Source organism: Chiroxiphia lanceolata, chromosome 4, assembly GCF_009829145.1.
Source record: "Chiroxiphia lanceolata isolate bChiLan1 chromosome 4, bChiLan1.pri, whole genome shotgun sequence".
NCBI classification, from domain to species: Eukaryota; Metazoa; Chordata; class Aves; order Passeriformes; family Pipridae; genus Chiroxiphia; species Chiroxiphia lanceolata.
Window position 1 is genome coordinate 32,341,823 of NC_045640.1, and position 24,745 is coordinate 32,366,567.

Here is a 24,745-nt window from a genome sequence, read left to right on the forward strand (position 1 = left end):
CTATTCTATTTCTAAGTAATGGATTACTAGACAGGCCTCACAATCTGAGGAATGAGCAGCCTGTCAAACCATAAAATAAATTTTTTTTAGGTATAAGTGACTACATGTAGCATGTGCAAACATACATCCATACATAAAAAAACAAAACCAAAATTCTACAAAACCTTAACAGAGTTTATATTAAACCCTTTTTTTAATTGTGCAGTATTCACATTCCAGTTTGTATCGGAAAACACAACATGTTTGGAGTTTATTAACTGGGTAATACCTATGCTTTGTACAACGTATTCTAAAGAAATGCAAATAAAAAACAAACAAACAAACAAAAGAACAAAAAACCAAAACAAAACAAAAACACAAACCAAAAAAGAGAAAGAAGAATAATGAGAAATAACTGAATGTGAAAAAACAAAGATGAAACATAGAAGAGGAACACAATGGGAAGGGGAAAGATGAAAAAAAGGTATATGGGAATTTTGGCTTCTAAGAAAATGATGGATAAGTGTTAAACTAGTTTCTCTTCAAGCTGTATCATTTTCTGGAAATGCCAGAAGGCATAGACATAGTTATCAAGATGATAGATCTTTCCTTCCCTTAGCCTTGAAGCTAGAAAATTTTGTTTCACAGGACTTTTGTTTCACACAACTTTTGGAATTTCACTGTGGCTGTTGATGATTTCCTTTTCTATTTAGTAAATACTTGAATTTTATCAAACAGTCTTGCTCCTTGAAAATATTTTCTGCTATTGGTTCTTTATTTGTATCATAGTAGTGAGCTTCTTGCTTGATGATTCCAAGAACAATAAACACTGCATACTGGGTAATTCTGAAAAATTCAGTTCTTCATCTTAGAAACTCCTTTAGGATTGGATCTCTGGGAAATCTTTGACTTCATGCAGTAACACATCTTCATGGTGACTTATTGCCGTTATTTTACTATATCCCTCCATTCCTCAGCTTTTCCCAACTATGCCACTTCTTTTGTGTTGAACATAGAGCTTGCTTACCTTGTTTGACATACCTCAATTCTTCCTAGTTGATAATCATCAAAGTGCCTCTAATAACTTATGGTAGTTAAATTAGCAATAACAAGATCATGTGAAATAAGGCATGCTTTATCTTGAAATCTTTTTAATGCAGTTTTGTATCAAACCAACTTTTTTCACCAATTCTGTCACATACATTTCACTGGCTTTTGCCAGGGTATAATTTTAATATTACCATAGTATTAAAGAGAGATGAAAAATTAAAAATTTTCTCTCACTAAATAATTCTTGTTTAATGTATTACTGAAAGAAAAATGTCCCTTTGAGACACAAGAGTGGTTTAGAAGGGATCTTTTTTGGGGTCATGTATCCAAAATCTGGTCATGTTCTTACACCAAGCTGCTCTCTCAAGCATACGTATCTCCACTGGCTATGGGCAGAATCTGAGACCACTCTCCTGGTCCTAAAATGTCCTATTTTCTCTACCAGTAGCTCTTCCTCTTCATTTTGCCCTATTTTTCCTTTTGTTGGCTGCATGGCTCTGTATTTGGAGCCTGCAGTGGTGATATGGTCTTGTTACAATTAGAGGAAAATAACGTAGTACATATTTATGTGCGCACACACATTTATACACAAATATGCATATACTATATACATTGTGTTTGACCCTCATCAATTTGTCTGATTTTAGAATTCAAAATAAAAATTGAGCTATTGACTTTTTGATCCAACCCATGATAGGGAACAAGATTTGAAATTCCACAAATGCCCCTATGATAGAAACAGATATTTCCTGCTCAGCTCCACACTTACTTTTCCTTTCTTTCCTTAAGTGTACCTCTTGTTTACCAATATCACAAAAAGTGCAGGAAAATGTTCTTTTATGGATGCTGGATTGCAGTTAAGTGATTTTTCTGAAGATTTTCAGCACTGAATATGATTGATATCAATTTTTTTTACCCAACTCCAAAGTCAATAAATAAACAAGAAAAAATTCAATAAAGAAAAAATATTTACCAAGATGAGATGTTCATGGCACTTTATTTCACACTTTAGTCACCAGGAAAGAGTTCACTTCAGATATTGGGATTAAAACTTGCAGTTTGGCACCAAAATGTAGGCTGCTAACCGGAAGGGGAGACATCTATCTCAATAAGATGGACTAATCAAGAAAACTGCACTGTATGTGGTAGTCTGACATCGGTATACTAAACTAAAGGGTAGCGGTCCACGTTCATCCATCATATAAAAGTCAACCTTCATGAGGCAGGCTCAATGATTGAAAAAGGATATTTTTTTATGCCTCACAAAGTTTTCATTTAGACTTTATAGCTTTTACTTTTCACCTTCTCTGTATGACTTGTCATCTGTTTCATGGCAGGTAAATCATTGAAGAATAACAGATGTGAAGTTGCCCACAGACACGTGGCATTTTGTGACTTATATCCAGTGAAATACCCTGCATATAATTAGATTAAAATAGCTCCCCAAATTTTCTTGCAATTTTTAATTACATTTAAAAAATCATATATACTAACTTTAGTTTCCCTGAGGTGTGAATCAAAAAATTTAATGATAGGTCTAAAATAAGGCCTGCAAAAGCAGATGCCATGTCTTCCTTCACCAGAGGAGTTAGAAAGTCAAAGGTTGATGACCCTATGAAATAACTGTCCAGAGTAGAAATATTACTGGAAGTCTTGCAAGTAGGAGTAAATTACCGGAAATGGTCTTCGAATGAACATCTTACACCAGGCAAAATACTATACACACTCATTGGATGTAGCCTCTGACAGACTACGAACAGTGAAAGAGTGATGGAGCAGCATCAGGGTTGCAATAACAGTATGATGTAATTCCACTTATCCTCTTTTTTTTGCATGGTATCATACTCTTTCTCTATACAAACACATGGACTAAGCAGGGTTATTCAGTGAAAATTTAGAATTTAAGTGGGAGAGTTCATGTAAAAGTTTGTTATCACATTTCTCAACCGAAGAATTCTTGTTCTACACAATTTTTACTTCAGGGTCAAGGAAGAGACATCACAAATCTCATCAGGAGAATCAGCATTTGATATGAAAGATTGTGGCTAAAATACAAAGACATTCTGTCAGATTAAAAATATGTTTCACAATTACAGTATATTGTAACATTGCACACATGCATAGTACTACCATTGAACAAAGAGTATCTAATCGCTTGGTGTGATTAATCCAAATTTATATCATACTATTGAATTATTCATATTTGTCTGGTAGATTTTTTAAATTCGTGTGTTCTTTGAAAGAAGCAAAATATGACTATCACTGTACTAAATTTTAAAAGGTAAAAGAATAAACTTTGCATTTCAGCCAGTGATTGTATCTAAATTTATGCATCCTTCAAAGAATATACACATTCTTTAAAGATGTCTTTTAAAAATAAGAAGTTCAGCTAAATTCTTAACCAAATTGAAATCATTAAAATAAATGTTTTGTTGTGTCTTTTTGTAAAGAATGATAAGGAATGTCATAGATGTTGTAGCTGTTTCTTAAATTGCTTTTAAAAGTGAAATCCTGGCTTTTAGATACAATTGGAAAAAAAAATTTCAAAAAAAAAATTGTAAAACTCAAACTAAACTAGAGTATGCATTTTTATAGTCTTGACCTATACGTATATTTCTAGTGTTTCAATAGGAGAATGGAAAACTTTAAAATTAAATATGTATAACAAATTCATGATTGGTCATAAGTGACGTCATGGTGAGAGGCTATTGACCAGAGAATAATTTGTACTAGCATATTCTAGGCTGTGAACTATGACTCATACATCCCACTGGGACAAGAGAAGGAACACTGATCCAACAGAGAATTATTCAACCTGCTTGTACCCATATATTTTTATCACCACAAAGTATTATTTAATCAAATGAGTTTACTTTGCCTTTTTAAAATATCACTATTCTCTGACCATATCAGTAGCGTGTCAAATGTAAGTCTCTTTAGTCCCACAAAAAAACAGTTTTGGATTTATTTCAGAGATTACAGCTCTTTTTTTAATCCTACCAAGAATGAAAAGAGAACATGGATTAAAATAAAAACAAGAACTTTATGAGTACTTCTGAAAGATTCCTTTAGAAAGTTTTCAGGTTTATGAGGGGTGATACCACTGTAACTTAGCAGATCTAAACAAATATTGTCATTTTGGTTATGTATGACTGTGGTACAAGAATATTTATAAGTCAGGACTTCAAACAGTATCTGCATCCTATATTTGTGAGCCAGAAGGCATTTTGACTAATTAGCTGTTCACTTATAAAGTAAATAACCTGATCTCCAGTGGAGGTGTGCCGGTATCTGTGCTGGTATTATTCCTGGAAAGGGAAAACTGTTCAAGTCTCGGCAGGGTTTTTCTGGACAGGTTATCCCCTAGTGGCTCAGATTGTTCAACTGCTCAGACTAACGACACAATTCCCTTTTCCCACTCAGCATATCTCTGTCTCGTCTCTTTAAATGCAGTTGAGCTGAATAATAAAGGCATCTTTGGTCCATAAGGGCCTGTTTGGAACAGGTTACACATTCATGTTCAATAGTTCAGTACCATATTCAAAGAAGCTATACCATGGGGGTATACTGGTCCCAAAGACTGATATGTTTTTACATCCTGTATTAGGTTTTTTACTGCCTCTTCACGTTATGGGTTCCATCTCCATGGTTTTCTCTTTCAAAAAAGTGTGTACAGTGGGAGAGCAATGATGGAAAATCTAGGCACAAGTTTTATTCAATATTTTAAATTTCCCATTAACTGTCGCAATTCTTTCCTAGATGGGGTCATCTGCAACTATTCTATTTTTCTTAAAGTACCTGAAGGAATCGCCACATGGTCTGCTATACACCAAGTAACAAAAAATGTTGTATCTTTACTTGGCCCTTGACATTTCTCAGGTGGATTCTCAACTTCTGCTTCATAGGGTGCTTCTCACACTGCTGTTGCTGCTTCCTCTACCTTTTCAGGGGAATCTCCTTGAATTATATGATCTATGTATTGATTATATGTATATATATATAGAGAGAGAGAGAGAAGTAAAATTTTACATCGTGAGAGAGTGACACTATCTGTAAAAATTCAGCAAGCACAGCATGAGCAGTCACAGCTAAGTGTTTATACCTCTGTGGGAGTCTAGTAAATGTACATTGTATACCTTCACAAGGCAAAGCAAATCTCTTTATATCCTCACCTTGTAAGGGGACCATAAAGAACATATCTTTTAAATCTAGCACTTCCATCCATGGGTGTGCAGCTGCTTGTGGTGTGGCTGTTAGGTTTGCACTATTGGGTATTGCAGTTGTGGGCTCTGTTAGCACTTAAGCACTGGTAATCGTTGTTACTTGCCATCTGCTGTCTGGTTTTTGGACTGGCCAAACCAGTGAATATGAGGCATCTGGAGGTGATTTGTCATTTCACATCCACATATTTTTTATGCAAATTACTAACACTGTGAACTTCCACTGAAAAGTGAAAACTCAAGCTATATGAGCAGCTGCCCATCTCCTTACCATGTTCTGTTTCCTGGCTAATTCATCAAATCTTTACAATGAAGAGGAAATGCATGTAAAGAAAAGAGATTGCCAAATCCTTCAGGGAATAAAGTAGAACACTTAGAAGGGAGTTATGCAATATGAGTGAGGATAAATACATACATGTTTAGAGTACTTTGAATCTTTTCAATTCCTCTTTACAATGTAGTTGCCTGTACATTTAGGCCTTAGGGATAAATTCTGAGGTCAATTAACTGGATTTATTGACAAGCTTGAAATTTTACCTTTTCTGTTTCTTCTATCTGATTTCTGTTGGCAAACTGTAGTTATTTGGAACTGGAGTTACGAGGGGAACAGGTGGTGCTTGAGAAATTTCAGCAGGAATTTACTTCTCCATCTCTGTTTGGCAAATGAATACATACACTCTGCAGGAGAAAAGAAGCAAAGCTGTCCCAAAAACTGTTTGTATAATGTACATATATTGAAGTTCATGAGAAATAAGGAGAATGCATGTGTTAAAACCACTGCATTATCATTTTCATGTAATTTATTTAAGATAAGACTAAACCCACTATTAAATAATATGCAGTCACATAAATAGAAAGCATAAAACAGAGAAGCCTTGTCTTCTAGCCAAAGGGGAAATTCAGGTTCACAATCTCTAACCTAAAGACACTTGGCTCTTACTTCTTCTTAAATGTACAAATCTGTGGGTCTTTACATCAAGCACTTCTACTGAGTGAATTGTAAACTGAGAAATAGTTCAGGCAATACTCTACAGATTAGCATTTAAACATGTCCTTAACCCAGGGTAAGCCTATGACAATTCTTTCGTTGTGAAAGCAACCCTTTTATGCCCCTTTTAAGCATCTTTTCACTCATAATGTCCTCATCCATTCAGTAGCTGTAAATATTAGTGGGAAGCTCCTAATATACACTTTCAGATGCTAGAAGTGGTATTGGTACATGATTCAATTGGAAGGTTGTAAAATAAAGTGCAGTTATATGAAAATGTCATATTACCTGAGGAAGTACTTCTCTGTGTGAAAGGAATGTGCTAGCTCAGCACAGAAACATAATCATGCCCTTTCTTTCCTGCTCTGCACTTCAACAGCATTTGCTGGAGAGAGGTTGTTTTCAGCTGTCATGTCTTTCTTGGAAGTTATACCATTACATAATTTCAGACATTTTAAAAAACCCTTGTAACACCAATTGCACTTCAGTCAGTGGTGTTTCATGAACATTAAAAATGCCAAATCAAACTCATAATGAGACTGTTCAATTCAAGTGCCCTTATCTTTGGTTTATCTCTGATTTTTACAACCAAGAGCGAAGACTGGCCTTTCAAATACCCTTTCTGTATGCATCCTATAAAACAGCACTGCCAAAATATAGTGAAGTGTAGTCTGCTAAATTGCAGTAAAATGACTGAAATTTCACTTCAGTGGATTTTTTTTCTTTTTACGGAGCATCTTAGTGTTGATTCACCCTGTTGTGCTATCAATTCAGAGAATTATGAAATAATGAGGATGAATTCTTTCACACAGTACCATCAATGTCCCATTTCTTTCATTCCTAAACTGCAAGAAAGGTCCTTAGGGAGGGAGATTTCTAGACCACTGCTGCTGTATTTTCCCCCAGCAGAGCAGCATTCCACCAACACATAAATGAGAAACACTGTCCCAAGTTAAAATCTTAGTTCATCCTCAAACTGCAACTGAGGCTGGACTTTAACCTCTAACATGTTCTGTCCTTTTTGTCTACTGGTGTTGCCAGAGTGGCTGCACGACTTAGGTCATGACCAGCAGCAACAGCAGTAGCAGAAGAGCATGTTCCGCCCTGAAAAGCAAAACATACCACAGAAAACTTGAGAGGGACATTGGCTCACTGGAGATAAGCCAGTAGGGAGGAAGGATCGAAAGGGATAAGATGGTAACTAGGGACGCCACCAAAGTGAGTTGTTTTTTTGTGGTAAAAAGTTATAAGTTTAGAAATAAAAATCAGATTTTGCAGTCTCATTACTATAATCTAATGCTTCACTTTATTGTGTTACCCTCGATATTTTCCTCTCCTGGTCATTTAACCACATTTTTCCCCTCTTTAAATGTTTTTGCTGGCTAGCTCTAGCTCTAGCTTTCCACAATGCCATAAAGCTCTTGAGATTTGCCTATGGCTTAATACAGCTTTATACTCTATACAACTCTGAATGCATATTTTCTCCATCTCTAGTCTTTTGTTTTCCTCTTTCAGAGATGATTTGATACAGTGGCTAATAATCTATTTGGCTATTCAGAAGACATTAACATAACACTGAACTGAACATAACTGATCAAATATAGAGGGAAAAGTTACTGATCAAATACAAAAGAAGGGGAAAATTATTTAAATTGGTCAAACAGACTAACTATCAGTATCTCTTCACTGCCCCAGCACTCCGTTTTACTTATTTTGTTTTTTTTTCTTCATGAACATACCCCATGATAATCCTGATCTTTCGGATAACTGTCAGCAGTGTATTTGCTACCTTTCTGCTTAAAACTTACTACTTCTGCAAAAAATCATCAACAGCTCCACAGGATTTTCTCTGCAAGGTAAATTCACTTGCAGTGAACTTTATGGCTAAACTGCAACCAGTATAAAACCAGAGTAATTTACAGATAGATTAGGTATCTTAAAGTTACTGTTCAGTCACTGAAATGTCGTCATATTCCTATTTTACTCAGTGGGAAGCAAAATCTCGTAAGACCTGTCTGTGCCTTTTATTTTTTGATGTCACTTATGAGCCAGACATTTCCACATCCTTAGCTCTTTCATTTTACTCTTGCACAATGAGCCCAGTTGTTCCAGTTTCACAAAGCATTTCTCTGTGGATCACAATGCACACCTTGTGCTGATTAATTACTAACACATAATTGATAAATTCCATAATACTCAAAAAGAGGATGCAGAGACATGGGTGGCACTCAGGGAGAAGCAGTTAGGGGGTATTCCCATGCGATGTAAATCAGGATAGCTCGACTGTTATCGACCGTTACTCTGGTTTACACAGCTGAAGTGATGGTTAACTCTCTTTCAGCTTTGTTAGCCTTTGCACTACTCCACTGAGATCCTTGACCTTCCATCTTAGTTTCAGAGGTACCTTCATGTGTTTACGCTCTTCATACCATCTGCTGTTTATGGAATGACTCATTCCATAAATTCTTCTAGAAGTGAGAACAGGAAGCCTTTACTCAAATGCATAAACACCATGTTTTCTCTTTGTCAAACTGCCTCTGCAGAACTCTCTGCTATTGTGATAGTCAGTGCTAATGTACAGAACTGTTGACTATACCCATCCCACCCCCAATCTGCTCTGCAGTGGCACATGAGCTGAACTGATTACTCTGGTGTTTACACTGCTCCAGAGATATGATTTCTGTTATAAGTCAAAAGAAGAGTAGTTGTCTTAGCCTAGACCAGAGTTCATGTGAACATTGTGGCTTCTTTGCTGAATACGAAAATTTTATGAAACTTTTAATTTTATGCAGACATATTTCTGATTACCCAGTAATATCTTTACCAAAATAAAATTAGGTCTTTGATTTGTATATTTTAACTCTCAAAGTGAAGCTCCAAAGAAAAAAAAAAAGAATGTGTTTGTTATGATAAAAATGAAAAAGAGAATGACATAGAAGCCAGGAATATATTAGATGAGATTTTGCCATTAGCAAATGTTTGCTTGCAAGTAATAAACCCTGCACCAACGAAACATGTAATGAATTTACTGGAAAAGTCCATGTATTCAATGGACAAGTTTTAAGTGCTTCTGTGAAATAAGATCAGTTATTTAACAAATTAAGATACAGAAATGAAAGTCTAATTTGCTAAAGCAAATGTATTTAGCTCTTTTTCAAAATTAAATGTTTTAGGAAAATGAAAGTTGCATTTAGTATCATATGATATGCCTACATAGCAATTATATTAAAAAAATTATCACTATGTTACTAAATTTAACAGTTTTTCAGAATTTGTGGTGCTTACATACCATGCATTTATACTGACCAAGAAAAGTAATAGCTTACTCGTACAATAAGATCTATTGGGAATATGTGGTAATTCAGGCAGAATAACTAAATTCTGCCCTGGTAAAGTCAGTATCCTGACTCCAATAAAAATGATGTGCAATCACTGTTAAGTTTATGGTTAGAAAATCTGTAACTTAATGAAAATGATTTACAGGTTTTTGAGATGGCAGTAAGTTGCATAAAATGAAATGAAATCAATTACATTTTTTTTAATTGCCTTGTCATACATTTTCAAGAGTCATGTCATCCTGTGTGTTTGTATAATCCCTATGAGAATGTATTCACTAGTGACTGCGGCATCTGGACAGACTTTCTTTAAAAGTATAATAATAATAGTACTTAGAAATATCAGAAGAGAAAACTAACTTATCAAGGAAATTTAGTAAAATACCTCCTATTGATTTAAAAGGGTCTATGAAGCGTAAACCCATACTAAAATATTGTGTTATGTTATGGAAAAAAGAAACCTGCTACGGCTATTTAGACATGGACATACCATAATTCCCTGTTGCTACTTTGAATACAATGATGTTAAAGGGAAAATTCTTGATATTGACCAATGCTCTGATACTCAGGAAGTCTTAACTATTTCTTTAGAAAAGGTGAGAAATAAGGCAAGTTCCTTAATAGAAGGGAAATTAGAAGGCTGTGCTGCCAGCAACAATTTGAAAATATTCCTACAAATCTTTGAGACTAACCTAAAAATGACATCCCATTTGCTTTATGTGTCAATTGACATTATGGACCAAATCTTACTCTGTCCATAAAATATGGCAGGAAGAATTTGTGGTAAGATTTAAACTTTCCTGAAGAAAACGGATGAAAGAGTAAATGAGAAGAAGAAGCATGTGGTGCTGAACAAGATAGAGACAAAGGAAGTAAGAAAATTTCATGCCAGGCAAAATAATAGGCATCTACTCACAAGTTTGAGAATGTTAGATGACATTTTTTTGTGAATGACTTTCCTCCTAAGGTATATATACACAGATGGTTAGTTTCTCAGCTGAAAAATATTATATTAAAGCAAATATATCTAAGCTTAAGATAAGTGGTGAGTGTGTCAGTCTAACACATTTTTTTGATTGAATTATTAACTTTGAAAGAAAAATACAATTTAAGCAGGTAAGAAGCAGAAACAGAATTTATGTTTCTTCTGTACTTTCACTAAAGAATCAAAGAGTACTAGTGCTCTGCTTGTATTCCAAAGGGTATTATTATTTTTCAGGGTAGACTTCCCTAAGTGAAAGGCCGTAATGCAAGAACACAACAGCAGTTTTGTTCAGTCTGTTTTACTGACATAGATTATAATTCAACTAACTTCCTCCTGTGAATTACAATTTCCAGTCAGCCCATTCCCAGTTCAGAAGGAACCTCAGCACATTTACAGATGATAACCAGGACTTAATGACACTTGGTAGTTTCGTGGAGCTGCACCTTTTTTGTTTTCTTTAGTGCAGCACTATTTTGGTGTGCTAACATTTGAATAGAAACTTTCTGTGTTTGAATATTTATAGTATCTCATTTACATATGCAGTCCAGCTAATTCTGTGTGGAAATGCTTTTCAGAATCTGTTTTTGCAAATACGCATTTCTACAAGATCCATGGATATAATCATTAACTAAAATAGTATCTGTTCTCCCTTTCTGCAATACCTGTGGTCAGACTTCAATAACAGTCAAACTGTCAGAATATTTTTTTAAGTAATTATGAAAAGAAAAATAGAAAGTTCCAGGTGTTTAGCAGAATTAAAATTGAAATAAAAAGATCCAATAGGGATTAGGTAAAAACCAAGTAAAATCTTGTACGTTGCCAGTTTTCTTCTATAAATGAAAACCTTAAAAAGACATGAAGGCCTAGAATTTGCCAGCAATAAGAAAATTAGCAGAAATCTGTTGCTATTTTTGTCATTACCATTTCTTAAGACTAATTATAGAATTCCTGAGGTTAACCTTACCTGAATAACAAAGATACGAGTAAGGCATGCTTTGAAAGTAGATTTAGCAAAAGGATTTATCTATGCTGACATCACACATCTAACTTGCAGGTTCAGTAATTTCTCTACTGCTGTATCTAGGCTGTTGTTTAGAGCTAAGCCTGGCTCAATGAGGCCCAGCTTTGGCATCTCTCTAGCACACTTTGATTTGCTGCTATGACTACACACAAATTACCAGTAGTGCAGTTCAGATATTTTTACAAGATGAGAACTGAAATCCATCCAACCTACAGTGTTTTCCCATATTTGTAGACTTATACCTGGAGCCTTCTGATCCGCAGGTTTTAAAAGCTGTCCTCTGAGATGGTCCATAGGCTGAAGTGAGAGCCAGTAAGATGATATACTTAGAAATGATCTTACACATGTATACTTTAGGTTATAAAGTGTTATAAATAAATACTACATTAAATTACTGGTGATTTGGAGAATTATTGTAGCAAACACATCCATTCGGTGTGAGAATAGATGAAACTTTCTCTAGCTCGTAAAAGGATAAAAAGAGTTATATGGAGGCAGAAAAGGTAAAAGAAAAGTCTTTATTTATTCCATTTAGTCGTTTCCACTTGGGAGGTAATATTAGGCAGAAACTTAGCAATGGCTAAGAAGTATAGAGCTATAGTTTCCTTAGATTAACGTGGTGTACACCAGTAAATCTACCCGTGCAGATCTTGGTACTGTGCCATGTGATGCAGAAAGCCTATGTGTGGCACAGTCCTGAAAATGGTGCAGCTGCATATATTCTTGTTATCACTAACTAAATAAATGCTTTAAGCATCTCCTAAGCATATCGGTGGACAGTCCTAAAGGCAAGAAAGAGTTCATTTTAGTAGATAAAAAAAAGTTTGTTTGTTTGTTATTACACAATATCTTAAGCAAAAGAGTTTGGAAATAAACTGAAAAGAGAACATGATTTCTGGTTTAGTAACAAAAGCAGTGAGAGCAACTCACTCTCTAGTCACAACATAAGTCTTCACAGAGCTCCATTTTCCAGCACAAAGAATGGTTTTGGCTAAAAAACATACACAGTTCTGGAACTGAATGGTATATTGAGTGGGTGGGTTTTCTTTTTTCTTTGGGGAAGTTCAGTCTCTTTGCTTTATCTGGCAAAAGGAAATTGAAACAGTATCACAATATGACATAATGTCTTGAATGCAAAAATTCCAGGAGACATACACATGCACTGTAGAAGGATATATTTAACTAAGAAGGGCATAAATCTGTGCTGCTGAGCAAAGAGGATCACTTTCGAGTGGCTCAGACGGATTCCTGTACATCACACAAGTAAGAACATCTTGAACTTCACAACCATTAAAAAGTTTGGTTGATGCTTCCACATAGGTGTATGTTTTTATATACATGCACATACACTGACCTGCTGTGTTTAAAATTAGTAATTGAATATCAAATGCATTCTAAAAGTCATAGATGGCCCAAATTTGCATCATACACAGTAAAATTTAATAACATATTAATCATTAAACTATTCCCTTGATGGTCTCCCAGAAACTGCATTTGACGAAGTGTTTTTATAATGTTTAGGAGATGAAGGGTCGAAGGTTGAAAATACAGTTTAACAAATTACATGACTAGCTGACAGTAGGTAGGCCCAAGAAATTATACATGTTAAGAAACTCTACACATAAAAAGAATCCTTTTGCTTTTTAAAAACTCTTTACTTATTCAAATATATTCCCATAATTCCTATTTCAGCTTGCCACACTTTAACAGGGTTAATGCTTCTCTCAAGCAAAGTATTTCAATAATTCAATTAATGTGTTTAATTCAATTAAGTATTTCAATAATTCAATTTAATGTGTTTATTAAAAGCCTTTTGAAAGCATTTAAAAACAAGACCAAAAAAAAGATAATTACCTATGGTCATTGCTTCTAGTACAGTGTTGTTCTTTAATGTTGATATTGCCTTGATTTATCTGCCTTTTGCCTACTAGTTCACGGGTCTATATGGAAAATAGCTCATAGCTATTCATGAATAGTCTTCTGGGGTCAATGAAAATGCTACAGATGTATAGGTAGTATAAATTAGACGTATTAGAACCAAGTAAAATTTTCCCCTGCTCTATATACTATCATTAGAGTTCTTTTTATTTATGAAACAAGCATGTTAAATGGTGCAGAATCAGAAAGTATCAATTCCTTTACAAACCATGATTCAGTACTCTAATTAGACCTTGGGGAAAGAAAACAAAAATGATAGTACACCTTATATTCACAGTAAAAAACATTCAGAACTTAGTCTTTAACTCTGGAAAAACCTGACAAAATATTCCTGGATATTCTTTCTGGAGATTATGCATACACATTAAAGGTAGAATAAACAGTTTAAATTATTTTCCTGAGTAATGTAACATATTCTGAACAATGTTTCTATATCCTGAAAAATTAACCTAACTGACCAATATGCTAGATCCAAAACGTATATATCATTTGTTAGCATGACAAAAAAATTAATTCAGAAGTTTAATGCAAACCAAGGGATGTGTTCAGAGATAAGAATTATTCAGTGTTCCAGGCTGAGATACAAAACAGGTCCCATGAATTTAAATTATCAGAATTTTAGTAACCGATTCTACTTCAGTGTGAAGTTTACCCCATTTTTCTTATCTAATACCTTTAAGGTTTGCCTCCTTTGATTGGCCATTGATTATTTTTCAGTTTCTTCAATTTTCCTTACTCTCCTGGACATGGTTAGATTCTATTTAGATACTTATTAAACTGGGTACATTTTTTAGTATAGGAAATAAATGATTTTGTAGAAAGTTCAAAGTTTGAAAAAAACCCAAACAACTTCAACTTTCAGACAACTTCTAGGAGATGCAGAAAGAAACTGAAGACAGCCAAGTTTTATTCCTGACTCTCATTTAGTCACTAACACAATTTGGTCCATTCTTCAGATGATCTTTATACCTTGGTGGCAATACAGATCAGCATAACAGAACAAGCTGTATTCTAATATGAACCTTTCTGAATTGGTAGTCTGGCATCCTCATGACACCTTATGTTATACTTTGCATTAACTTAAACTAGTTGGTTAACAATTGTTAAAGTACATTTTATATAGCTCCTTTGAATGCCATATTGCCAAATGTGAGTCAGGTAATATACTTAGTTATAAATAGATGATTTAACAAATGCAAATATTATACACGTTTTGAGCTACTTATTTTAACTAACATTTTAATAACATTAAATTTTATAATACTGCTAAAACAGTTGGAAAAAACCCAGGCACTTCATCTATGTGTACTTCAAATTGTATCATAAAATCACTGGAACTAAAAATCCTTTAACTTTTCTGACAAGTCCAGTGTTGAGACTGCCTTAAAATTTACTGGAAGCAGGACTGGTTTTAGAGGTGCAGGATAAGAAATGTAGTGTACCGTACCTCTCATTATTTTATCTCTATAAATTATCTACTTTTTTTTAATATATGTATTCATTTTCATATATTTTTGTCAACAATTCACTTCCAGAAAGTTGCACTTTTTGAGAAGGTCTAGATGTGAATACGTGCAACTCGTAGTCTTGATCATGAACTATTGTTTTCTAATTAACTCCTTTTATCAGTTTACATACAGAAAATTGTACTAGCTGTATTACAGGTTATTCTGTTCTAGTTTAGCTCCACAACCTAGCTCATACACAGGCAAAGTGTGCTATTTGCTATCTTCATCATAAATTATTCAGGTTTCTGAAAACATTTTGAAGAAGCGCAAGAAAATGTAATAATTTTTAAGAAAATCTTATGATCCTTTTATAAACATTTTGCTGACCAAAGTAAAAAAAAACAGACAAACTAGCTGTGACAAGTTATCTGCTGAGTTATATTTTTTGCTTGATTTTTTTTGTTTCCTTATAGCTTTCCTGAGATGTAAGAAAACTGTTACTTTTTTTCTTACTTGAAATGTCCAATTTCTGAACTCTGTTATGAATTCAAAGGAGTGTAATATTCCTTGAAATAGTGAACCCTATACTGTATGAAGCATACATCCTTTAAGATTTAATAATTATATTATTAATAATATTTTTAATAAAAATATAATCAATAACTATAATAGTATCAATAATAAGAATAATTACTTACATGAATTCTATTCATTGTCATAACTCTTCACACAATGCATAAAAGTAACTCATTAAAGCACAGTGAAGACCAATAAGTTCATCTGTAAGCAGTTCACTGTTCAGTGCTCATTAGACAAAAAGTTATTAATTCATCTTTTTCGATTGTAGAAATAGATTTCAGAAAAAAAACCAAAGAAAACTTCATTAACCTGAGTGAAGGAGCATGCTGCCTTTCTAAGACCAAAACAGAATCATTGCTTTTAAGTACAAAGACAAAACATATTGGGATCTAATCAGGATAGTTTTTTGTGGTATTGGTACAGAGAAGGGATGGCACAGCAGCATCCCCGGGGGTGGATGCTTTCTCAGCATCCCTCTGGTCCTCTGAGCATCCCCTGTAGAAATGTCTAGGAAACAAAGGAGGAAGTGAGTACAAGCCTGGGTCAGGAAATAGCTGCATAATTTTTAGGCAGCTATCACATAGTTTAACCTTCCAAGAGGACAGGATAATGGGGACCTCTAATATTGTCTAACAAAATTTTCAAAGAGGAAATGCTGTTAAAAAGTCTTGGTTCAATTTCCATGTCTGTAAAATGTAATACTTAACAGATGCAGGCTGGAGGAGGAGAAGGGAATAGGTCAGATTGCTTCTAAAAAAATCTGCAGAACTTTCTACTTTACAGGAGTGAAATATTTCTTAATGTTTACAACCCATTCTGTAAAGATGGCTGTGTCTCTGCTTATGCTTCCGACATATTTTCTCCTGAAAATATGGGTTTTTTACTGTGTTTGGCTATACTCCTTTCCCTTTCCTTTCAGATATTCGGTGATGTTGAAGACTCAAGTGATTAATAGCTAGGTTTTTGTGGATGTTGCTGGTAATGAACTTCAATATGTAAGCTAAAGCTCTGATAGCAGTGATTCACAGTGTGTTGCTTCTCCAGTTTCCTTGTCTCCTGAGATCCCGACAGCTCCAGCAAGGGCCACTAGCAGTAGACAAGGTGGTGTAAATGTGTACGTCTTTTACAGCTTTCCCTGGGGCACTTCAGGCTTTGGTTATATAACGAAAGAGACCGAAAACGACTTCATTTCTTTCTGTAATCTAACTGGCTTGAACCAGTTCATAAGCAGACATTTACAGTCCTTAAACAATGGAACAGCTTGGGCAGTGTATCTACTGCTGTGCTTCCTCCACTGTATCTCAACCCCCTCAGCAATGGTTTAAACTTACTAGGAACAAAGCAGTTTCTGCTTTTGCCATTAAATCACTGTGAAGCCGACTGTACTTCTGTGCAAGAGAGTAAGAAGGGGGCAGTACCTAACCCAATAGATACTTAGATAAAAGGCTGAAATATTTTGAATTATCCATACTGTACTGGTGAGAAGACAATACATCAGATATGAAGAGTGATTCAAGAATATATATATAGTATTTTGGTTCCAATTAGCTCCCACGGTGTAACAGAATAGTAGATGTCTTTGAAGACAAGGCAAATATTTTTAGTCTCAGAATCACATGACAGTTACAGCTAGCATGGGTCTTGAACTAATTGTCAAGTGTTGCTTCAGTCCACCATGGAGGGGAAGAAAAAGTAAGGAAAAAAGAAAGGAAAAAGAAAGAAAAAAGAGAAAGAAAAGGATCTACTTTTTTATGAGACTGTTTTGCTCACATTTCACACAGAAGAAACAAATTTTAAGTCAATCTATAGCGGTAAAAGATAAGATAACTGAAAAACTTTTCAGGACCTCTCCCCTTCCGTGTTTTTGTTGTCTTACTTTTCACTTTCTTTTATAAACTGGTTTAGGCACCTCCAGTAACTTTTCACTGAAAATTGTCAGCAATAGATACATAGATTCGAGACAAATATTTTGAATGATCCATCTTCTGCTTCTTCAGGCAAGCAATCAGGGGATAGCAGCTTCAGAAGATGAAGACGGTATACAAATAATAATTTTCAGTTATCATTGGGTGGATTTTTTTCCCATGAATTAATTTCCTTTTGAGTCAATATATCTATTTTCATCTTGAAAGTGCCCTGTGCCAGTAAGTTCATGATTTAATTTAGAACTATTAAAAAATTCCTATCATTTACAGAGAATTTTTCTTTGTGTTCAGTTCCTTTTCTTCAATATTCCTTATTTTTCGTCTGTTTGACAGATGACCTTTTATCAGAGGAGTATTTTACTAAGCTAATTGTAAACCCTGCTTTCATATGTATAAGTGAATCCTAGTGAGCCCATCATTCTGGAGCATAGTGTTATTAAGCTGTGCAGAGCTGAATTGTTTGACCTTGTGTATTTTTAGAATAAAGCAACAGGTATGTCTTATCTGTTAATTATAGGGTTTCAATGTCTGATGGTCAAAGTAGCAGAGAGGACATACCATTCCTTTTGCCCTTTCTAGTAAGGCTTTGTCTCACACTTGATGATCTCCTTTGCCTTTGCTAATTTAGTTTTTCTTGTTCTCATGGTTTCTTTCCAGTGCTCACTTTATTTTCCACTCAATGATTCCCTGGAATTCCTCTTTTTCCCATTGACTGTTATATTCCCTTCTTTGCTTTATAGCTCAAATAGCAGCTAACAAGTATTCAGCCAGTCATCAAAATCTGTAATTAACAACAAATTTCTTATTTACAGAAGTTACTACAGGTTTTCCAACATCCCTACTGTAAAAAATAAGGTTGAGGATAGTATGGTGGCTTCAGTGAAGCTAATTGTCACCTTCCATAGATTTCAATTAGAGGGCAATTTATCCCTCTTTGTTCAGATGTGCAGAATGATTTGCCTAGTATCTAATATGTAGAGTGCCTGGAAAGTGTTAAGTACATTAAAATTTGAATGTGTAGTAACACAGGAATTCTAGGAGGATTTTCGACCACAGATCTAAATTTGTGAATGTTTCAACATAGTCAGGTAGTTTTGAAACCTATTTATATGTGTCTATCCAAAACAGAACTGGAAGATCTTAGACCTTTCCTATATAGTGTCAAGATTGTCCTACAATGTATAGACTCAAAAGATACACAAAATTACACAAAAGCAAAACCCATTAACCCAGAGGGATTAGAGACTTAGAAAAAAGTATATGTAATAGGATAATTTGTTAGAATGCCTCTGGTCCCCATTTAATGCTTTATATGTTCTTTTTAGGTCATTTTAAGTAAGAGGGGAAAATAGCAGTAAATGTTAACAGTCTAATTTAGTTTTACTAGAGAAAAACTGAATGCAATGAAATTTCCTAAAATAGTTTTAAGCTGAAGGCTGTATGAATGTTCCTATTAAAAATATTCCTATTTGAAATCTGGTTGAGTGCAATGTGCTTCTTACAGTGGCCAAGGTTTGGGGTTAGTTTTATATAAGTGGCAACAACAACAAAACACAAATTTTTAAGTTCAAAACTCCTACTGAATTGCTACTATTACTGATCTGGATGGAGTTTAAATAGATTTCCCACCATGTCTTTGGACTATGAAGGAAGCTAAGCAGGAACTTAACTCAACTTCTCCAGAGCCAAAACTCTGTTTCTGAAAGAGCTCTAGAATCTAAAACAAGAACTGAAATACCTTCACTGCTAAGTAACTTTTGTCACATGAGATTTCAGTCTTTGTTCTTGCTATTAAATATTTAATTACTTACTAAACTCCACTTTATGCCTTACAATAAGGGTAGTACACCACTTCCTATATGTCAAGTTTCCATTCCAATGGAATAGTGTGGTTAGGTGTTATTTTGAAAACCCTCTCATCTCACCTCAGGAAGAGTCCATATATTTCTATAAATTCCTCTAAAATTTATTTCAAACACTTTATTAAAGTGTCACTGAATATGCTCTAGTAGGAACTAGGAGTTGAAGTTATTCAGCCACAAGTAGTGTAATCATAAAGGCTTTTGAAATATGAAACATCATCACTGCCTTTCCACTGGCAAAAGTCTTCAGAGGTCTTCATTTTCCAGCCATTCTGATAACAGCTGACCAAAGGGGTTGCATCATTCCATTTTGGTCTGCTTGTATGACTTCATGGCATTTCTCCATGACACTGCTTTGTGGGATACTTGCAGGAAGATGGACACATTATGAACAATCCATCTTTTTAAGAAGCACTGGGCCTCGCTTGGTGTAGCTTTGGAAGTTGCAAGCTGTGTGGTGTTTATGCTTGTAGACTGTGTGAAACTATGTGAGTTTATAGTTGTTAGCTGTGTGAATACTGTATGTCTATAGTTGTAAGGTATGAGAAAATCATATGTTTATAGTTGAAAGTTGTGGGAAAACTGGAGATAAAGGGACACCTGGAAAATCTTGAGAGGTCCCTAAAGGTGGATCGATAGGAGGAACTTTGGGTGGTAGGAATGATATCAGACTGCGTGGACAGAGCACCAGAACCAATGAACTGAAGGCATGTGAAGCGTGCACAGACTGAGCTATCCAATCATCTTCTTGTAAGCACGTACCCGGAAAAAACTAAACTGTATAAAAATTAACTCATTTAAATAATAAATTGAACATCATCTGATCATATTGATCGTCTTCATGTGTTCCGGAACTCCTGCCATCCATATTGGTTAGCAACAGAAGATTTTGCATTTGGTTGGATGGTTGACATGAAATATATATTATATGGGTATAGTCACTGTTCTTTCTCATATTGAACTTATTTTAAATTTTAAATCTTGTTTTGAATTATGTTAGGAAAGTAAAATCTACAAGTCAGTAGTTTATCTGTTCTTGCTTCCCTCTAATCATTCTTACGTTAACAAATTGAAAATCCTTTCATTCTATCAAGGCACTGACTTCATATGTGAGTAGATAATTAAAGCATATGTACAGCCCACAAGCCTCTGAATTGTATCTCTTTTCTCAGCTAAACATTCCTTTTTTTCTCATTGTGCACATTTCTACTTGCTTTTATATTAATAAACTTGTGATATAGCATAGATCAACAAGCTTAATTTATTACAATGATAACTGTTGATATAACTTTGTAGGAAAATAGCTCCTCACAAATTTTAAATTATGCTGTTTTCATGCTTGCTTCTAGAACTAGGAAAATTCTCTAAATTATGGTGATTATTTATTATTTTCATAAATGGGAATGTCACTTCTTCAATAAAATCAATAAGCAAGAAAACTTTCCCATATTTTCTCTTTGTTATATCTACACAACTGTGTTAAATACTACTGAGGTGTACTTCAACAGCGTGCACTATCCCAGGGCATGTTGATCTAGAAGGTTATATTGCTTAAAAACATTTATGAATATGTTGAATTTAGTTGACCTATTCTCATTCATTTGTTCTGATTTTTTTCACCTTTCTTTCTTTCCTAATGACTAAATTCTTATGCCTTCCAGTCAAGGACGTTTTGAAGAGTCAAAGGAAATAGAAATGGGAAAAGATTCCTTCAGCAAATGAGCTTGCTATTATGTCTTTGAAGAATTGTAGTTCTCATCAAATGTAAACCACCTTGATGGATAACAGTCTCTACCCACTGCCGCTGTGTCCCGACTTTTGATGCAAGCTTCTACTTGTATAAACAGTATAAGAAGACTGTAAGACTGCAGCAGAAACCTTCAGTATTTAGTTTGAAATATGACATTATGTGCTGGAACATATTCTGCAGAGCTTTTTTATCAATTCCTGGTCATCCACACAAAGAAACTTATTTGAAGCTATCTTAAATGTGATGCTGTTCTGTACAAGTTATATTCACAAGATTTCACTACAGTTCCCCGTTCATGATTCCCAGTCTTCCCCAGGTCTAAATGTCTTACTTTTACCCCTTACAAGAAAAGTCATTTTCTTTCAAAAATAAAAGCCCCAAGATATAGCCAAGAAACATTAAAGTATCCAGACAAGGGGTGGAAAACATTTACGATGCAAGGTTGCACTGACTATCTGCATTTTGTTACTAGATGATCACCACATTTCTGTCCTAGAGCTCAGATGAAAAAAAAACCAAACAGCCAACCAACCAACCAAAAAACCAACCAGAAACAGAAACCCAAGCCCAAACCCAAACAAACCAAAACAATCAACAAAAACCCCCAAACAAAACCCAAACAGCAAAACCCAGAATGAAACATGCAGAAACTATTGAATTTATCTACTTATCAAATACCAAAGCATTCCAAATAGAATGGGTGAAATTTCTGCTAAAACAAAGAATTTAAACTCCAATACTTTTCTTAAAAATATTACTTTTTCTCCAGACACAAAAGCAATCCTGTGGGGTTGGTGGTCTTTCTTACCAGTTAATCTAAACTGGTAAGAACTATTGTAGTTCTCTATTCCCAACTAACAATGACCTTTTTTTAAACCAGAGATTTCTGTTAAATAAAAATCCATTAAAAGAAAAAAAAGTTCCCTCCAGGCCATCTGTTGTTTATTTTTCCTATTAGCAGCAAACTGTTCTCTTCAAGAACAAGGGTCAGTCAGTTCCACAAGAAATGGGAACATTTTGCCCTTTCATTTGCTGCTTTGTAAATAGTAGCATGTATTACTTTTCCCTCATAATGTTTAAACAGGTAGAAGTGGGTAATGTGATAATGCAATCTTTGCAAGTATTCATGTTTGAATTCACTATAAAACATCAGCTGAATGTGGATTTATGAACTCCTACTCCATTGCATTTCTTTTGGAAAAGGGTGCCATTTTCTGATTAAAATTTTTATTTCACTGCATGTTTTATCTTTAAGTTTCTGACAAGATGGTGGTATGACATGTATTATCATACTAACATTTCTAATATTTGTATTTTTTTCTTTAGTTTAACTGCATTTTGTTTAGCTAGTAATATATTTTCCTGTATAAATTAAAAATATCACAATTTACCTCAAAATGAGTTTAGGTATGGTTTTTCCTTCTGAATACTCACAGTTATTAGCCAGTTTTAGAGAAAAGAGGGAGGAACCTTACACATGCATTTTCTGCAGCACTGAAAAGAAGAAGAAAATAAGTAGAAATATGCTGCATTTCTGATGGTAATACTATGCACTTCAGGTATGAATGGATTTATTTCTTAATTAGTTGAAATACAAATATGTATGCATTCAACTATCTTTATAAAATCTTCTTTTAAAACCTCTAAAGTTAAGGAAAGGCAAAGCAGTAGGTGGTTGAAGATAAGGATGGTGAATTGAAGATAAGGATGGTGAATCACATAGTTGTAGTGAATAAAATGTTGAGCTTTTAATGAGACATATAAATAATTGATAACCCAGCCAATGAGATTTTCCCCCCTCATTTAAACTTTCTAAAATTGGAATTGCGTGATGAGCAGTAAATTATTCTTTTCTTTTATTGTTATGCTTAGTAGTAAATTATCTTTATATTATTCCTCAATCTATTTTGAAGCTAGGTGATAATTCTGGAGGCAAGGAAGAAATATAGACCAGGACTGCATTATTTCTTTTGGTTACCCTCCTCATAATTGTATTGATCCACTGTAAATTAACTTTATTAAAAGTAAGCCTAAATTTGTTTAATTTCACACTATATAATCCAAGTTGAACATTGCATAAGATTAAAAAGATTCTTCAGAAATAAAATAGGAGACTCTGACAGCAATCAGTTGTAACTCTATTCATTTTTAAAAGCATTTTGTGATGAGCATATATGTATAAATTTGGCGAGGTTTGGGGATTTTGGTGATTAACTGATTCTGCCAGTCAGTCTGTGCTAGTACTGTTTTACAGAAAAGACTGTAACTTCTAAGGAACAGATGCTATTTTGAAGGAATTATGTAATCACTCTTAGTGAAGCTTTAGTGTTTTACTATCTTTTTTAGTGCCAATACTAACTGATATGCTGTGCAAGTGAAGTATTCAAACAATCATTTTCATATACTGAATTACTGTTCCAGTAAGCGTTTGCTTGTTCGGGTTATTTTTATCACATTTTGCTTTTGCAGGATAAGCTGGAACCATTAGTGTGACAGTTTCAGATTATTATACTATACGGATGCCAGCACAATTTATTTAAGCTACTTTTTTGCATCTGTTCCATAACATATGCTTCAAAATATTCATCAGAAAGCAGAAAGGTCATTGCTTTTGTTTTGATTTCCTCAGCTTCCCACCAAAATGTAAAGTCAAACCACGTGGATTCTAGAGGATCATAAACATGTTCTCTTAATTTTGATAGACTATAACCAGTGTTACAATGAGCAAATTTTAAATAAAGTAACCTTGTTTAGAAAAAGCGTGCATATAGGTCAAGCAGAGAAAAATCATTCTGCTCGAACATATGCTACCACTGGTTTTTTTTTAACATTACTTTATTGAATATTAAGAATGTGAAAAGGTAGCCTAATACTGTAGAAAAATACCAGCAACCTGCCTACATATTTTCATTCACCTTCCTCTGACCAGCAATCCAGCCTGACATTGATACACCACGGACAGGGCAGGAAGGAAAGTCTCTCTTCTAGCCGATACTCCTGCTCAGAGCCCATTCTGCATGGAATGCTTCCCCTGTTGGAATCGGATGTGTTTGCAATATTTTCACTAGGGCCAAGCTTAAAACAGCACTGTGGGTCAGAGTTTACAATATATTTATAAAATGACATGATAATTTTTTTATTACTATCCTGAAACCATTCTTTATTCATGCTATCATATTAATTGCTTTGACTACCACTGCATTTTAAGCATAGCTTTTCACAGAGTTTTCCCTAATGGCTCTCATGTCACCCTTTTTTCCACTTGTAAATATGTAAATTAAAGAGAATCATCCAACTAAGGAAAAAATATGACTTTCTGAAGGGAAGAAAGTCAGTGTAAGTAAGAAGAAGAAAAATATTTTTGGTTTTTTCTTAGTGATAATATTTTAAACAACAAGAAATAACAAACGGATATTCTGCTGACAGAAATTGTATTTAAACGTACCAGTCCACTCTAGGATGTATTTGATTAAAGACAAAATGAAGAACATAAATAGTTTGTCTGCGACAGAACTTCAAATTATTCTCCATTAAAAGAGTTAAGATCTTTAAACTGCTGTTATAACTATGAGTAATCTCTTTTTCTTTTTATCAGTAAAGGTGAAAAAAAAGGTAATAAAATATTTTAAAATTTATGATTATGTATATGTAGCATGAAAAAAGTT

General features: G+C 34.3%; 1 long non-coding RNA gene across 3 annotated transcripts; it reads right to left on the reverse strand.

Annotated features, from left to right (window-relative positions):
- Positions 1 to 1,858: 1,858 nt before the first annotated feature.
- On the reverse strand, positions 1,859 to 21,952 carry LOC116786108. 3 transcript variants are annotated; one of them, XR_004356823.1, is made up of 4 exons: positions 21,839 to 21,952; positions 5,787 to 5,927; positions 4,293 to 4,337; positions 1,859 to 3,074 (listed from the first exon to the last, which is right to left on the reverse strand). It is a non-coding gene; the product is annotated as an uncharacterized LOC116786108 (long non-coding RNA). The 3 variants fall into 3 exon arrangements; XR_004356822.1 differs by lacking the exon at positions 4,293 to 4,337; XR_004356824.1 differs by lacking the exon at positions 1,859 to 3,074 and having other exon boundaries at positions 4,023 to 4,337.
- Positions 21,953 to 24,745: the final 2,793 nt, after the last annotated feature.